This window comes from Protopterus annectens, chromosome 13.part0 (genome assembly GCF_019279795.1).
Source record: "Protopterus annectens isolate FY-2018-M chromosome 13.part0, PAN1.0, whole genome shotgun sequence".
Lineage (NCBI taxonomy): Eukaryota > Metazoa > Chordata > Ceratodontiformes > Protopteridae > Protopterus > Protopterus annectens.
The window spans coordinates 90,059,531-90,076,351 of record NC_056747.1 but is presented as its reverse complement, the minus strand read 5'-3'; positions in this window follow the sequence as shown (position 1 = coordinate 90,076,351).

Sequence of the window (16,821 nt, the reverse complement as noted above, 5' to 3'; positions counted from 1 at the left end):
ATTTTCAATCTTCAGATAGAAATATGAAAGAAGTGAGGTTTAGACCTACTAGTGTATATTTACCACAACTACACCCTCTATTAGATACATATTCACGTTTGGTGGAGAATGATATTTATGACCATTTTACCAATGTTAGGAACTATAGTTATGGTCAGAACCTGAATATACAACAGCGACAGGCCCTGACAGCCTTGAGGCTGGATCAGGACATTGTCATTAGACCCGCCGATAAAGGAGGGCCAATTGTGATAATGGATACTTCTGTGTATGTAGAGAGTATGTGTACTATGTTGAATACGGGTTCCTTTTACACTCAGATAGATATGACGGTAGTAACAGACAGAGTGTTCAAGGTTTTTGAGATGTTGGATGATTTAGTGTTGAACTATTATGTTACTGAAGAGTTGTATAGTTATTTGAAAGTTAAGAACCCACGTCTGCCGATTATACAAGGCTTACCTAAGGTTCATAAGTCTTTGAACCAACCACCCATGAGACCTATTGTCTCTGGGCAGGGTTGGTTGACTGAACCCATGTCTATTTATCTCGAACATTTTTCTAGACCTATGGTGGAAAAGAGTCGTCACATTCTTAAGGACAGTAAACAGTTCTTGATCGATCTGTATGATTTTATGAAGGACATAGATCCCTCTAGAGACTTTGTATTTGTCACTCTAGATGTGGTGAGTTTATTCACTGTTATACCCAATGATTTAGGGGTTCTGTCTTTTCTTAGTTATCTACGTAAGAATTCTAGCTATACGAATAAGTTTATTGACTTATTAGCTTTATTTCTGGAGACTATATTAAGTAACAATGTGTTCATGTTTGGGGACATGATATACTTGCAGAATGATGGCGTAGCTATGGGCACTTCTTGTGCCAATAGCTACGCCAACATAGTTATGGCTGAGTGGGAAGAGCATTTCCTGTTTCAGCATAGTCGATTCAAGGAGTCCATTGGGCTCTATAGGAGGTTTGTGGATGACCTCTTTTTTATATGGTTTGGTAATGAAGAGGATTTGTTGTTGTTTGTACAAGAAGTTAATCAATCTAAAGAGTTTTTGAAGTTTACATTATGTTATTCCAAGGATAGTATTTCCTTTTTGGATATATTTATGCAGAGGCTTCCGGATGGCCTTATTAATACTTGTATACACAGGAAAGCATGCTGCCGGAATGCATTGCTTCATAGACGCAGCATGCATCCTACCTATGTATTCCATAATGTTATGAAAGGGCAGATTATGAGGGCCTCAAGGATGAATCCGACTGATATAGGATATGCAGAAGAGCTAAATAGGATGGGTGAGATGTTTGAGGCTAGAGGTTATGAACAACATGCCTTTGATATGATGAAACTGGAGGTGAGTTCACTACGTGCCAGTGTAGCCAAGCCTTATTACTCAGAGACATCCTTGGTTGATGATGGTATCCGTCCCATAGATGTGGCACATCTAAGTCATGTAAGGGCCCCACTTTACTATACTACAGATGCAAGGGCTATAAGGAGTTTTTTGGAACATAGATGGGAGATCTTGACTTTAGACCCCACTATAAAGGATGTGATAGGACCGAAGCCATTGGTCAGTTATAAAAATAAACCTAATGTACGTAGTATGTTGTGTTATAGGAATAATTCTTTGACCTTACGTTCAGGATCTGTACCCATTACGAATACGAAGCCCTGTGGACACTGTAATCATTGTGGACTAATAGACACTAGGACTTCGTTTATTCACCCTGTCACTAATTATGAATTTAAACTCCGTACTGGTACTAATTGTATGAGTTCCAACGTTGTTTATTTGGCTAGATGTACTGCCTGTACATCGTTCTATATTGGTAAAACGAATAGAACCCTAAAAGAACGGATTAGGGAACACACATACCAGATTAGGATAGGCAGTAACACGAATGCACTAGCCCGACACGTTGGATCAACAGGCCCACAGCACATGTTTTTGTTTTGTGTTTTAGAAGTGACTACTTTGAGTTTAAGGGGAGGAGATCTTATTAATTTTACTTTAGAAAAGGAAATGAATTGGATCATCAGGTGCAGGGCGGATAAGCCTCCGGGGCTTAATGAGAAAGTGAATATCGCCCCTGCCCTGAGAAAGAGAAGATGTTATAGACCATAGTGATGTGTTTTTGATGTTACATTTATATTTATGTAACTTTTATATTTATTTTGTATTTGTCATGAGTTTTTATCCATAGCGCTTGAATGCCCCACTAGTTTTAATCAATATATAAATGTTTCTTAGCATGTGCAGTTTTTAACATGTGATTATTATTTGACCTGTCATGAGCACTTTTTATGTATTTAAATTGAGTGTGTGCTCTGCATTTTTATACTGTCTGAAGAAGCCTACGGGTGAAAGCGCTAACAGTTTTTGTCATTAAACAGTACAATTCTTAATTTTTGACTTTTCTGCAGTCCTTGGTGGATTCTATTATTGAATTTGTGGACATTATCTTGTGGAATATTATCTTTGTGTTCATCCAGCCGTTTTGACCCAGCGCATGGTAGCGATTACTGTTTATTTCTGTTTTATATCCATTGCGTTTGCTGGGTCGTTGCTCCGTTGTTCTGGTGTGATCTTTGTTTTTGCTTTGTGTTAATTCTATATCAAGTTTGTATTAAACTGTATACTAACATATGTCAAAAGATTTTTTGTGTAAGGTCACTTTAAATGAAAAAAATGTTTTCCTTTATCCAATTGAAACTTTAATTAATTAATTGATTAATTGTTTCACATCAAATGGTATAAAATGCATTACTATGATGAATGAAATTGTGATCCTTGAAGGCGAATTGCCGAGGTACCAGATCGTTGAAGTGAATAAAGGAAGACTGGTGAAGTACAGGCTGTTTGGTGTGTATTCCTTATTTGCTGTGGATTTTAGTGTGTTTTTGGATGACTCAGTCATTGTCCATGCTGGTGTGAATGACCTGAGACGTACCTCCCTGGACTACATGAAAAGAGACATAGAGGAGCTCTCTGAGCATGTAGCCCAGGCCAGTATGACCCTGACCTTGAGTAGCATCTTACCCTCACCAAGAATGATGCCACAATATGAAGACAAGATGATCAATTTCAACAATTGGCTTAAGTATTGGTGTCATTCAAAGGGGATCCAATGCCTGTCAGCCTGGGATGACATGCTCGACAAGCCATGATGCTTCGCTAGGGACGGCTTGCACCTGTCACCCCTGGGCTTTTGGATATTGGCAAAGTCTCTTGCTACCCCCATAGTGCCTTTTTTAGGCAAGGCTCAAAAGACAAACCCACCTCCATAGGTATCACAAGGGATAAGAAACTAAAAGTAATGCTACTCAACGCCAGAAGTCTAAACCTCAAGATGCACGCACTCAAAACTCTCCTTAGCATGGAGAACATCAATTTCTGTGCAGTAACAGAAACCTGGTTCAAGGCTCCCGAGAGCACCCCAGCACTACCAGGTTATACCTCATACCATGCTTTTCAGCCCCAAAACTTGGACCGAACCACAAAAGGAGGGGGAGTATCAATATTCGTCAAAGATACCCACACCTCCAGGTTGGTGGCACAGCACGAAGCATCAGAGACTATCCATGTGCAACTAACTGTGGGTAAAACTGCCTTCAGTTTATAGCCTGCTACAGACCACCCTCCCAAACCCAGGAACCCCACTCGGCCTTCCTGAGAACACTGGAAAATATGAAGGTCTCTCCAAACACCATTATATTGGGCGACTTCAACTACCCAAACATAGACTGGGAGCATTACTCTAGCTCCAACACCCTAAAGGTTCCTAGAATTTATAAACTCAAATGCTATGGAACAACTTGCTACCACTCCCACAAGAGGGGAAAACATACTGGACCTGATCATCACCAACATCGGGACTCTATGCTCCAGACCAGAAGTGTATCCCTCACTGGTAAGATCAGACCATAAACTAATCTCACTGGATATTCACATCCTGACCCCACCCCCTGCCCAAAAAACCACAGTGAAAAACTTCTCTAAAGCAAATTTCACACTCCTCAAAACCGAGGTGGAATCCTTCAAAGCCCCCGGGCCTGTGGATAATACGGCCCAGACCGCAGAATCCTTTATAACTGCATTCTATGAACACCTTCAGGAATGCATGGATCATGCAATCCCAAATAAAACCAAGACCCAATCCTACAAAGGCAGAAGTCCTGTCTGGTGGACCCCAGCCATAAACAAACTATACAATAGAAGGAGGAAGCTACTACATGATAGAGCAAAATCCCAAAAAGGGAAGGCATCTCTGATCAGTATTAGCAAAAATTTACGGGCACTCATAAAATCATCTAAGGCCAGCTTCGAGAGAAAAATTGCACAGGACACTAAGGATAATCACAAGGCTTTCTTTAGTTATGTTAAGAACCTGGGTAGGAATTCCCAGATATGCTCAGAATTAGTCCAAAATGACAAAAAATACACCAAACCCACAGACATTGCCAACATCCTAGCTGACAGGTTCAGCGCAAACTTCTCCCCTCCCCACCAAAGGGCAAATATCTATCCCAGCAGAGTGCTGCCCCCCTGACATCTCAGATGCTCAGGTAAGAGCCGCCCTCTCCAAAGCAAAAAACACAGCATCAATGGGACCAGACGGTGTCCCGGGCTGCGTCCTACATGAACTCCAAGAAGATGTTTTGCCATTTTCTTTCTGTTAACTGAAACGCCTTGTTGCTCATGTTAAAAGATTAACTTAGTTGCACGTCAGGATTTATGCTGCTAGCCTCAGTGACACAGTAGTACTCATCTCTAGTACAAATGTATGATCCTGCTGTATGGTTACCATCTGTCTGACTTTGCCTGTTTTTATTTAGTCTTTTATTTAGTTTTATTAGTCTCTGTATTGACCTTTAATCATAGGTACATGTTCTGGTTATTCTGTTACATGCTTCCATGATTACTGAATGTACTTATATTTGTCTTCTCTCTCTTCCTACATATTTACCAGCCTGTACAACTGAGTTTCCTCTCCTTACCCTTGCTAAAGAGGCCCTGTGGACATCAGACTAAGGAACACAATCCTGAATAGGATTTAACGTCCTCCCCACTAAGACTGTCTACCCACTGTAGACCTTTTGAAAGTATGTCCTACTCTTGTACTGTTTAATTTTACTCTCCAGGTTATTTGACTTCCCTCCCAGGATAACCAGCAGCCTACCCCCCCCCCTCCAATAATATTCAATTCACTTCTCTCATTCCCTCCTTCTCCAGCACTATCCTTGAGGTAACTCTCCCCCCTACCCAAACTTTTTCACTTGGTGAACACTCTGTTTGCTGTGTCTCTCAATTCCTAGTCTTGCCACCAGGTGGCCCTGCTTACTGTGGGACACACTATTTTTTCCCTTATTCCCTCAGTAGACCTCTGCTTCCTGCTATCCCCTACACCTAAACCCCTCTTTTTTTCTACTGCTACCACCTGTGTCACCTTACCTAGCTATCATATACTTTTTTTACTCTCCCCTACCCACCACACATCCCCCCCTGCATCTTAACGCTATTGCATACCCCTACCCTACACTATAGTGTTTTCTCTTCTTCTCTGATTGTTTTATGCCACTGATTTCCCTGCTATCCCCTACACCTAAACCCCTCTTTTTTTCTACTGCTACCACCTGTGTCACCTTACCTAGCTATCATATACTTTTTTTACTCTCCCCTACCCACCACACATCCCCCCCCTGCATCTTAACGCTATTGCATACCCCTACCCTACACTATAGTGTTTTCTCTTCTTCTCTGATTGTTTTATGCCACTGATTTCCCCTCACTGGCTCTTCCCGCTCCGTTCGCTCCGCTCACTCCGCTCCCCTCCCTACCCCCAATTCCCACCCACCCCCAGGGGCCCTACCTTTATACTTACTCTGCCACACCTCCAGTTGTCTCACTTCCTGCCCCACCCTGACTTATTAACTCTATACTCCATTCCTACCACCACACCCACTCTCCAGATTCCTAAGTAACTGCCACACCCCACTCTCCACCTTCCTAAACCACCTAATACTACACTTGCTAGCACCTTCTCACTCTAAACATGCCTTTAAGCCTCAAACTATTGCATTCCCTACTACTCCTTAACATCCTTCTTTTGTACTACACTTTTACTTCCTACGAATATCTTACCCTCAGCCAATCTCCTAATGTAGCCAAACACACTACCTCTCTACTTCCTCTAGCTGAACAAACACATATTAATATCCTATCATCCTGTCCCTACCTTCCCCCTCTCTACCACAAATTACACCATATCAGATTTCTAACCACAAGACAGCTTTATCTTATACCATACAAAAACTCAAAGATTTTTCATATTCCACAAACACTTTTACTGTTACATGGGGACATCCACCCCAACCCTGGCCCCAACAATCCTCCTACCCACACCCCTGCCAATCACATTGCCAACAATCTTACTTCTTCTTTCTCTAATGACTCCCTCTCTATAGCTCACCTAAATATTTGTAGCATCAATAATAAAATCACACAACTCCATGCTTTAATAGACTTCTATGCCTTTGATATTCTTTGCCTCACTGAAACTTGGCTTAAACCAAGTACCAAAGACAACGAAATCACTCCCCCAGGCTATAGCACCTTAAGACAAGATCGCCTTAACAAAAAGGGTGGGGGAGTGGCCTTTCTATACAAATCCCAACTGCAGGTAGCCTTAATTGACTCCCTGCCCCCCCCCCCAGTCAATGCTGAAATACTCTGTACCAAACTTCAAGTGAATAAAAACAAAGCCATTTATATAATATGCTCCTACATCCCTCCAGGCAATAACTTAAATACACTGGAAAATATTCTTAGCTGGGTCTCCTGTAGCTTTCCTCAAGAAACCATAATCTTAGGAGACTTTAATATTGATTGGTACTCCTGTATCTCTCCAAAACCTACCTTTCACCTTAACCTTTTTAACTTTCAACAAACCATAACCTCCCCTACTAGAATACACAAATCAACCAATAAACAAGCCATCCTGGATTGGATACTGATCAACAACAATCCCCTCTCTTATAAAACTGGAATACTCCCTGACAATATCAGTGATCACCTCCTCACCTACATTACTAAACAAAAAATCAACAATCCCAAACAGACTTCTTATCGTACTGTACACAACAAAACAAATTTTAACCTGTCATCTTTCCGTAATGAACTCAAAGAATATAACTGGTCAGCTCTAAAACACCTCCCAATTGATGAAGCAGTTACCTACTTCAACAATACTTTCCTACAAATTCTCCAGCATCATGCACCATCCCGATTAATTAGAATAGGCTCAAAAGCAGCCCCCTGGCTTTCCAAAAAAACCAAACTATGCTAGCTAGAAATAAAGTATGGACAAAATGGAGATCCACTAAAAACCCATCTGACCATCAAATTTTCAAACACCTGAGAAATACAACTAAGAAACTCACCTATCTGGATAAAAAGAATTACTACCTTAAGTACCAACAAAACCAAAATCAAAACCCCAAACATTTCTGGTCAGGAATCAATAAACTGCTCCATCCAGGGAACACCAAAACTCCTACACCAGCTAGCCTAGCCCAGACCCAACCCAATATAATAGCCAATACCTTCAACAACTTCTTCTCTGAAACAGTCTCCTCTCTAGCAAACACCATGACTCCCCCCCCTTCCCTTCAAATAACCTCTCCTCAAAACAGCACCCCCACACTAAAATGTAATACAGTCTCCACAACCTATATACATAAGTTACTCTCTAAACTTAAACCTTGCACCCCTTCAGCTGACAAACTTCCAGCTGAATATCTACAACTAGCAGCAACTGAACTAGCTTACCCAATCTCCATATTAATTAACAGAACTATAACTGAATCTACCATCCCATCCTGCTGGAAAATCTCCCATATCATTCCCCTCCATAAAGGAGGTAACTCCAACGAACTTTCTAATTACCGACCAATAGCCCTTCTATCTCCACTATCTAAAATTATGGAACGTTGCATTCACCATCAGCTCCTGTATCATCTCTTGCAAAATAACCTACTCGTAGACTCACAACATGGTTTTAGGCCCCACCACAGTACTTCCACTGCCCTCCTCTCCTTCACAGACGTGATCAACAAAAACCGCAATAACAACCTCTACTCCTCTGCACTATTCCTTGACCTCTCAAAAGCTTTCGACATGGTGAACCATCAACTTCTCCTAGATACTTTAAAATCCCTCTCACTTGATCCATCTGCACTACAGTGGTTTGACTCCTACTTGAAAGATAGAAAACAAGCAGTCCTCTGGGACAGCCATCTATCCTCTCAGCTCCCTATCACTATTGGTGTCCCACAAGGTTCCATCTTAGGCCCCCTCCTTTTCACCATTTTTATTAATAACCTACCTACTTCACTTCCTACAACCACTTGTATACAGTATGCTGATGATTCTACTCTCATCTGCTCTGCTTTATCTCCAGAAGAACTCGACTCCTCCACCCAAAAAGTCTTTACAGCAGCAGAAAAATGGTTCCAACACATCTGTCTCCTCTTTAATCCCAAAAAACTAAATTACTACTTTTCACCCCCACCCTTAAATCTGCCCCAATCTCATTTTCCATTATGTCCTGTAATGGCACTATCATTAAACCTGACTGTTCCACTAAACTACTAGGGGTTACTATAGACAATCAGCTAAGCTTTGACTACCACATTGATCTTACCATCAAGACTGTCAATAAAAAAATAGGTGCCCTCTACAGACTAAAGCCTTTTCTTACTGCCACTACCCGAGTGTCTCTCGCCCAAACTCACCTCATCTCCACACTATTGTATGCCTCTCCATCTTTTATCAACCTTTCAAGAGCTAACCTTCAAAAACTTAACACAGCATACCATAGTATTGCCAGGTTTGCCACAGGTTCCCCTTTCCGGACTCATCACTGTCTCAATCTAAAAAAAACTCAATTGGCTAGAACTTCAGAACATAATACTTCTACAACAATTAGTCATCACTTATAAAATTCTACATTACCCATCCAACACACCCATACTTAATAACCTCATCACCCCATATAAAAATCTCACTTCCCTTCGCTCAGCCAGTAAGCTTCTAGTAACTACTCTCAAATCCCACAATAAAGCAGGTGACTCCTTATTTGCCAACACTGTAGGATCATATTGGAACAAACTTCCCATACACCTGACCACCCTAGGCTCATCTCACCTTTTCAAAAAACAAATAAGAAACCACTTACAAACCCACTGGCTATGCCCATGCTCTAATCCTGACTGAGCTCAGCAAAATATTCCCCTATTTCTAGTTCCCCCCTTTTTTCACTCCTACTGGTTGTTCTCAACCTTTGATTATCCCTATCCTGACCCACCTGCAGAACTTTTTTTTCACTTTTTGCTCCTAATACATGCTATAACTCTGCAATTTGTCATCTCTTCGTTTTCTAGCTTTATGCAAATCTCTTCTATGCTTATCTCGCTCCTATACTAGTGCTCTGGCAAAAGTTGTTCTATTCTAAATTGTAAATAGTGTAAAGTTTATTTGACTCTCTATCTGTCAGTTTATTTCAATTCTTCTTCCCTTACGAGTCAGTCTTATTATAGCAATTACTACTAAATAATGTTGCCTCTCCATTGTTTTTTTCTTGTTATAATACCTCTGCATTTCTCTACACCAATAACAACTTTGTCCTTTATTTGCTTGTATGTTTACATTTTTTTGTATGATTGGTTCTATGTTGATTTTTATTTTGATTGTTGTTCTCTTTATTGTAATTTACTAGTCTGTTAATGGAGCTTTTCTCCTCGGGCCTCTGCTGAAAATGGACAATGTATCCAGCCGGACTAGCCCGGTTAACAAATGTAAAATAAAATAAATAAAATAAAAAGAGCTAAACCCAAACATAAAACTACTGTTCAATCTCAGGCTTACTACAGGATATGTACCCAAAGAGTGGTGTACAGCAACAGTGGTCCCTCTCCACAAAGGTGGTGCCTCAACGGATCCTGGAAACTATTGCCCCATAAGCCTGACTAGCTTGGTCTGCACAGCTATGGAAAGGATCATCATGGACCTCATAAATAAAGATATTGGGGACCTACAGACACTGGATCCTACCCAGTTCGGCTTTGTTAAGGGCATATCCTGCCTCTTAAACCTGATCAATTTCTTTGAAACAGTCACCAATGCCATTGACGAGGGGAAGGTGGTCCACACAGCCTACCTGGACCTCGCAAAAGCCTTCGATACAATACCCCACTCGGGCATTATAGATAAGCTCACCAGCTTTAATATAAACCCCTATGTCACTAGATGGGTTGCAAACTGGCTCAAGGACAGAACCCACATGGTTAGAATTGCTGGAGCCATGTCAGACTCCAAACCAGTTACAAGAGGCGTCCCACAAAGCTCAGTCCTGGGACCTCTCTTGTTCGGTATATATTTCTCTGAAGTACAGGCCAACACGGAAGGACTGTGGCTGACCAAGTTCGCAGATGACTGCAAACTGGGCGCCATACTCGACTCTCCAGCTGACACAAGCATCCTCCAAAAGGGCCTCATAGAAACAGACAACTGGTGCCAGAGCTATGGCCTCAAGCTAAACGCCAAAAAGTGTATAGTCATCCCTTTTGGCAAAAACAAAGTGCCCACAAATTACCACATAGGTGGTAATCCATTAAGTATGGAAGAAGTAATTAGGGACCTGGGGACCCAAGTTGATAGCAATCTCTCATTTGACAGCCACGTGGCCAAAGTGGTTTAGAAAAACATTTTATATAGCCCACCTAATCATGAAGGGATTCACATCTAGATCAGGGGAGGTCATCATGCCTCTTTACTCATCCCTCATCAGGCCCATAATTGAGTACAATGCCCCTTTTGGGATGTACCTTACCAGACACCTGCAGAAACTGAAAAGACCCCAAAAAGTACCTCACCAAGAGGATCAAAGGGCTCAAACAGATGCCATATGCTGCCCGGTTAAAGAAACGCCAGCTCTACTCAGTGGCATACCGCCTGCTCAGAGGTGATCTGTGCCTGACGTATAAAGCCATGTCCAACCAGGAATTAATGGACATGCTGCACCTCAGAAAATCCAAATCCCATCGAGCTACGTGCTCGAGAGACTTGAACCTCAACACTGAAATAAATAGGACATGCTGGAGGGACAGATTCATAACCCAGAGGCTCCCTTAACTCTGGAATAAAATCCCAGTCCAGGTTAGGCAGAGTCCCTCATTGACTCTCTTCAAGAGGAATCTTGATGAGTGGATGGGAGATCGTAGGTTTTCCCCGGGTATCACTTCTGTGTCACTGTTAGACAGAGGCACAGTATACTAACCTCGAAAAAGGGCATAGCAAAATTAATTTAAAATGTGTGGCGAAAGCCAAACACAATCTGGCTATGCTTATAAATGCCCTAGGGCAGATAGCCTAGTATGAACCTATGAACCTAATATGCATCCTGAAGATCTACTGAGCACATGCAGTCATCTTTCTTCAGAAAGGAATGAATAGACTGTACTTTGACCATCCGGAACTTTGTTTGATGAACAGATTTGTTCAGCACACAGATCCAAAATGGGTCTCCAGTCCCCTGTCTTTTTTGGCACTAAAAAGAATCCTAAGTAAGTTCTGGGCCCTTTCTGGTCTGGCGGGGCTTCTTGGATGATTCTCTTATCCAGCAGTTTTTGAATTTCTTGCACTGCTACATCCCTCTGATTGTTTGGAACATCAAGGATTTTCTTGAGTAGAGGGGGGAGGGTGAGGAAAAGGGAATGACATAGCCTCTGGATATGATTTGTTGCACCCAGGAATCTGTTGTTATATTTAGCCAGGTGTTTAGGTGCAAGGATACACTTCCCCGACTATTTCCAGAGAAAGACAATCTTCAGGAGCACTGAAAGGGCTTTCCTGAGAAGGAATCTCTGAAGTCCTGATTTTGTGGACCAGCTCTGCTGCGAAGACAGCGTCTCCTGTTTTGGTTCTCCCCCCTCTACTCCTGAGGGAACTGCCTCCATGTGTGTATTGGATAGGCCCTTGGGATTTTCTGAACCACATTTTTCCACTCCTTTGGTTTCTAGAATAGGACCTCTGGGAGTGGAAAAACATACGCTCACAGCAGAAAGGGTCTTACCAGCCTTCTCACACCTCAAAGAAGGTTTATTGTTAAAACACTTGAATCTCTGGCATTAGATGCCCAGGCAATCCAGTGGTTTAATTCCTACTTAGAAAATAGGCAGCAAGCAGTTCTTTGGGACAATCACATATCCTCTCTGCTTCCCATCAAAATCGGAGTCCCACAGGGTTCCATTCTGGGACCACTCCTCTTTTCTATCTTTATTAATGATCTCAATAAGTCCCTTCCACAAACCACCTGCATTCAATAGGCAGATGACGCGACATTGATATGCTCAGAATCTTCCCCAGCTTAGCTTCAGACTACTACCCAAAACGTTTTTACAACTGCTGAAAATTGGTTCTATCAACATTGTCTCCTACTTAATCCCCAAAAAACTAAATTATTAGTATTTACACCTACACAGAAATCCTCTACTTTTGACTTCAATATAACATCTAACAATGGCACAATAATATCCTCTGAGCCTACTACCAAACTACTAGGTTACACATTAGATCATAATCTGAACTTCGATTCAATTCTCATATTAACTTAACCATCAAGTCAGTCAATAGAAAACTTAGATCTCTTTATAGGCTTAAACCCTTCCTCACTGCCCCAGCGAGAGCTACCATCGCTCAAACACACCTGCTATCTACCCTTCTCTATGCCTCACCTATGTTTACAAACTTATCTAAATCTAATCTCAATAAACTAGCAACATCATACAACAACATTGCCAGATTTGCCACAGGAGCCCCTTTTCGTACCCACCACTGTATAAATCTTAAACAACTTGGTTGGCTGGAATTACATAATCAACTACTGCTACAGCAACTTAGCATCACCCACAAAATCTTCTTTCACCCTTCTAATACTACCATACTCTGCACTCTTATTAGCCCTTATAAAAACCTCTCTTCATTGCGCTCAGCCACAAAGTTCCTAGCAGCCTACCATAAATCCCACAACAAAGTTGGGGACTGTTTGTTCTCCAACTCAATTGGACCTATTTGGAACAAGCCTCCAAGCAAACTTACTACACTTACTTCTACACCCACTTTCAAAAAGCATCTAAAAATCTTCCTTAAATCCCAATGGCTCTGCCCCTGTACTAACCCTGACTGAAACTTTTATTGCCTCCAGCCTCTCACCTGTTGTTTTGACCTCAACTGCTTTACTACGTTACTATAGTTCTAGCTGACTACTTTAACTTCAAGAATTCCACTGAACTACTAAAAAAAAAAAACATTTTTATATTCAATGATAATCCTCTTTGTAATACTTTCAACATGTTATGTCTTTATCAGGACTCCAAATGTTTTATAACTCTATTTGCATTCATTTGTTTATAATTTGTCCACCTAATGTATTTTGTGTTGGCTCTCCTACTACCATTGTTTTTTGAAGTGCTTATTATTTGGTACAAGTTTGTCTTTTTTTCTTTGATTGTGGAGCTTTTCTCCCCGGGCCTCTACTGAAAATGGACATGAATCCAGCTAGACTAGCCCGGTCAACAAATGTAAAATAAATAAAATAATAAATAAATAATAAAAGTTAAATTCCTGGATGAGCACCTTCAGCCTTTTAAGGCCTTCTTCAGATCCTAAATAACAGATTTTCTTTTTCAAAATGTAATCAGCCAGTGAAATATCATCTTTGCAGTATGAGCTTCAAAGGGATTATTAAACACAGTTGGCCAGCAGTAAAATGGCTCAGAATATAAAAAAAGGAGTAAAAGACACCCATACCGAGTGTAAAAAGAAACTTTAATGTACACTGACCGGTTTCGGCACACCAGTGCCTTCCTCAGTGTGGGAAAAAATAAACATGATGTGAGGCGATTCCATATTGCATCTGAGATTATCCAAGTGCAACTAACTCCGGGCAAGACTGCAATCCAAATTGTGACTTGCTACAGATCCCCCACCATGAACTAGGATTCCCACTCCTCATTTCTTGATACACTGGAAAATATTAGGGTACAACCCAACACCCTAATAATGGAGGATTTCAACTACCCCACCATTAACTGGGAAAACTACTCATATACCAACACTTTTCCTCAACGTTTTCTGGAATCCATAAATTCTAGCACCTTGGATCAACTTATCCACACCCCCACCAGCGGCAGCAATATCCTAGACCTGGTCATTACCAATATGGGTTCCACACCAGAGGTCAATTCCTCATTGGTCAGATCTGACCACAAGCTAATCACCCTAGACATCCACATCCCGCCCCCCACTCCCCATTTGGGAAACCACCGTAAAAAATTTCTCCAAACCCAACTTCACTTCTCTTAAGACAGAAGTGGCAAACTTCACGACACCCATGCAGATGAACAATAGAGGTACGACTGCTGAATCCTAAACAAATGCACTTTATAAGTGCTTACACATGTACATGGATCGTGATATCCCTAACAAAACCAAGATGCTATCCTCCAAAAAAAGTAAGCCAATCTGGTGGTCCCCTGCCATAAACAAACTCTACAACAGAAGAAAGAAACTGTTGCAAAAAAGAGTAAAATCCCATGATTTAAGTAACTCCCTGGTCAGCCTCAGTAAGAAGCTGAGATCCCTCATAAAATCCTCCAAAGCTAGCTACGAAAACAAAATTGCCACTGATTCTAAAGACAACCACAAAGCATTCTATAGCTATGTCAAGAATCTCAATGGCAACACCCAGATCTGCTCTGAGTTACAGCACAATGGCACTAAATATGCAGAACCAACTGTTATTGCCAACATCCCGGCAGATAGGTTCAGTGGTAACTTTACCCCCTCTCACCCCCTAAAGGGCACATTTTTATACCGGAAGAATAAAGGACTTTCTTTTATACCAGCCTCTTGTGCGAAATTAAGTGAATCTCTCATTGATATAAAATGCTTTACAAGAAATGTAACGCTAAAGAACATCTTCACATAAGACTAGCCAAAAAGGTACCCTGGCTTTCACCACCCAAGAAAATTATTTTCCTGTGTCCCTGTCGAGCAGAGCCACAGAAGTGATCCCCGGGGTAAATTTCCTATCTCCCATCCAATCATCAAGATTTTTTCTTGAAGAGTGCTAATGAGGAGCTTTGTTTGATATAGATAGGTAGTTTGTTCCAGAGTATGGGAAGTCTCTGGGACAGGATTCTATCCCTCCAGCATGTTCTGTTTATTGTGGTGACAAGGTTTAGGTCCCTAGAGCGCGTAGCTTGGAGAGACTGAGATTTCTTTAAGTGGAGCATGTCCAACAACTCTGGGTTTGACATAGCTTTGTATGTTAGGCAGAGATTGCTTCTGAGTAGGCGATATGCGACAGAGTAAAGCTGGAGTTTTCTGAGACTGTCTCCATAAGGCATCTGTTTGAGGCTGGTAATCCTCTTTGTGAGGTACTTCTGTGGCCTTTCCAGTTGTTGTAAATGTCTTGTGAGGTACATACCCAAAAGGGGTGCTGTATTCTATAATGGCTCTACTACAGGGGAACAGTGACCTCTTTTTTCATAGATGAGAAACCTTTTGTAATGAGGTGTGCCACATAGAAGTATTTCACGACTACTGTGGCGATGTGATTATCAAAGGAGAGACTACTGGTTGTCTTTAGAATCAGTGGCGATTCCTACTGAGGCTGACCAGAGAGTTCCTCCAATCATGGGATTTTACTCTTTTTTATAACAGTTTCTTTCTTCTGTTGTAGAGTTTGTTTATGGCAGGGGACCACCATATTGGCTTCCTTTTTTTGGAGGACAGCATCTTGGTTCTGTTAGGGATTGCACGATCCATGCACTCGTGTAAGTGCTTATAAAGTGCATTTGTGTAGGATTCAGCAGTAATACCTCTATTGTCCATCCAAGTTGTTTCCCTAATGGGAGGGTGGGGGCAGGATGTGGATGTCTATGTTGATTAGCTTGGGATCAGATCTGACCAACAAGGAATTGACCTCTGGTGTGGAACACCGGTTGCCCATGTTGGTAACGACCAGGTCTAGGATATTGCTGCCCCTGGTGGAGGTGTGGATAAATGAATTCCAGAAAACGTTGAGCAAAAGAGTTGGTACATGAGTAGTTTTCCCAGTTAATGGTGGGGTAGTTGAAATTGCCCATTATTAGGGTGTTAGGTTCCTAATATATCAAGAAATGAGGAGTGGGAATCCTGGGGCATGGTGGGGGATCTGCTGCAAGCTACAATTTGGATTGTGGTCTTGCCCAGAGTTAATTGCACTTGGATAATCTCGGATGAATTATGCTGAGCAACTAGCCTGGAGGTGTGGATATCCTTAATGAATATGGACATGCCTCCACCTTTAGTATTTCAGTCCGGGTTAGGTGGCCGAAAGGTGTGGTATGAGTTATAGCCTGGGGTGCTCTCTGGAGCCTTGAACCAGGTCTCTGTCACTGCACAGATGTCTGTGTTCTCCATTTTAAGGAGTGCCTCGAGTGAGTGCATTTTGAGGCTTAGACTTCTAGCATTGGGTAGCATTACCCTCAAATTTTGCTTGCTTGTACCTGTTACGGTGGTGAATTTGTCATTAGAACCTTGCATAAAAAAGGCACTATAGGGGTGGCAAGAGCCTTAGCCAGTATCCGGAATCCCAAGGGCAACAGGTGCAGGCCATCTCTGGCATCATGTCATCCCAGGCAGACAGATACTGGATCCCCTTAGAATGTGACCAGAAGTTTAACCAATTATTGAAGTC